Genomic DNA, 2381 nt, shown 5'->3' on the forward strand with positions numbered 1-2381 from the left:
TAGTAATTGTATCTGATAACTTGGATATGAACGCTATGACATTTTTATCATAAGACGCGATATCACCTCTCATATTCAAAAAAGTAATAGATCTATCAAAATTACACATATTGTCTCCTACTAATGACAAAAAGAACATTTCAACATAACCTTGTGTTAGATATCTAGTATTTGTACCAGAAGGAGAGTTTCTGTGAAAAAACGTATCTTCACTTCTAAGAATATTATTTAACACATTTGACTTGGAAATTTGAGGTCGCCCAAAACGGGCAAATGATACTATATTTACATTAAGGTGTAAAACTGAATCTTGTTTCATTCCGATTAAAATAGATCTGAGTGGCCATATGTACATCGATGGTTGATCATCTACATTTTTATAGAGAAAGGGAATTGCAAGTTTGCATAAAAATAGTCTTGAAAAGATTATTTGCTTAAGCATTGGGTCACAACATTGTAAAACTAATATAAACAAATCAAGGGGACTAATGGATTCGTCAACGCTAGTTCCTTGGCAACTTTCATAAAGATCTGATACTGAATTAAGCTCTACAGCACTGTCCGGATTTGAATGCATCCGAGGAAGATCCATTGCATTGTTGTTCATACACATAATTTTACTCAAGAAAATCCATGGAAGATCTGCCAAAGTAAGGTTTTCGTCTGTATGATCCTCTACACTGACAGAGATCAAATTTCTCATGTGTATCTTTTCTGGATATTTGTTGACAAGATGCAGTTTTGTAAGCAGTTCAACAGTTTTTTTGACATCATTTTGACGACTGCTGAAGGACTGAAAACAAAGTTGTATTTAATGGAAAACGTGTCCGCTAGTATTCATTTACGAATTGCTATCATATTATGGTGAAGAATCACTTGATAACCTAGTCCCATGTTCACAAATTTTTGAGAGTGTTGATCTCACATAAAACAGTCAAATTAAACCGTAAAACATACGTAAAACAAAGAATCAATTCTAGTAGGTATATTCAAAAGCGACAATTGCGCACGAACGGACGTACTCGGGATTTGTAAATATCCACATTAACTGATTTATTTACCTTTTCAGGAGATATTTTATCAGCGTCATCGTGTTTCGTTTTCACTTCACGTTCTTCATCTTTTCCTAAATAACACCATTTAAAGAATTATATTATTTTTTACTACTATTCATAAACTATTGTGCAATGCATTTTTCATAATTACAAGCCTTATTACCGGTACTTATTCCAAGTTCTTTAAAATATACTTGTGTTTCCCTTATACGACTTTAATACATCAAGCTCATAAAGAAATGCTTGCATGATGACGTTTTTAAAGTTTGTAAAGTAATATTCTTAAACTTAAAAAACAAACTATTATTTCTTAAAATGCATTGAAAGTGGAAAAAATACTCACTCCGCTGTTTTGACTTTGATAAAAGAAAAAGTGCAACAAAAACCAAAAGCAGACACGTACCTGAAGTAGAGAATTCAATAAACTTATTAAACCAAAATGTAAAAACAAATGAGTGCACAGTTTACAAACTTTATAAACGATTTGAAAAAGTATATATATATAAACATAATTTAAATATACCTAGTCGATTTGAGAGGACACAAATGTTGCAAACATCTGCACATAGACACCCGATCCCTAAGAAACACACAAAAACCGAGTCTAAAATATATTTTGAAATAAATTAAATTTATTTGTGAGAAAGTAATAATTTACATGTTTTCCAATAGATGATGCATATTCCAACTAAAAGTACCGCTAGCGCTGCAAGTATGATCCAAGTCTCTAAAATATAAAAGAACTCATATTAACTGAACACAATTTATATATTTAATACGACAAGAAATTTATTGTTCATATTATAAGCACAATTTCAATTTCAATTGAAAGAGTCAGTGTCAGTGCCGTTTATACGCGTATGAAATTCATGATGCGTCATGATCAGACTTTGCAAAGTTTGGAATAATTTTTATTTAAAGCAGCACGCATCCTGATTCATGCTGATTTTCATGAAAATTTTGAAAATGTATTGATAAGTAAAATATTGAACAAAGAAAGTGATTTACGCATTGCAAACAGCACTTACAATCCACGTAAATAACCAAAAGGAGGTCAAAATATACAAAAATAAATCTTATTGCGTTAGTAACGCAGTAGAATTATAGTGATTGATACTGGAAAATTAATCATTAATCGCACATAAAACATAAATGATTTATTAAATACTGAATCTTTTTACTTTTATTAAGATCTTAATACTTTTTATAAAGATTGAGTAACTTGAAATATTTTGGCTCATCAGGAGGCGTGCAGCTTTAATTGATGTTGGTTGAATATTAGTGAAAAATACATCTAGGATTTTATTTAGTTATTTTGAAGGATTT

The 2381-nt window shown here is 30.5% G+C and overlaps 1 long non-coding RNA gene across 1 annotated transcript; it reads right to left on the minus strand.

Moving 5' to 3' along the window:
* Positions 1–1022: 1022 nt before the first annotated feature.
* On the minus strand, positions 1023–1828 carry LOC132718678 (uncharacterized). Its single transcript, XR_009624133.1, has 3 exons — positions 1714–1828; positions 1399–1458; positions 1023–1126 (listed from the first exon to the last, which is right to left on the minus strand). It is a non-coding gene; the product is annotated as an uncharacterized LOC132718678 (long non-coding RNA).
* Positions 1829–2381: the final 553 nt, after the last annotated feature.

This window comes from Ruditapes philippinarum, unplaced genomic scaffold, assembly GCF_026571515.1.
Source record: "Ruditapes philippinarum isolate M1 unplaced genomic scaffold, ASM2657151v2 ctg941_1_1_1_1, whole genome shotgun sequence".
Classification (NCBI taxonomy): domain Eukaryota; kingdom Metazoa; phylum Mollusca; class Bivalvia; order Venerida; family Veneridae; genus Ruditapes; species Ruditapes philippinarum.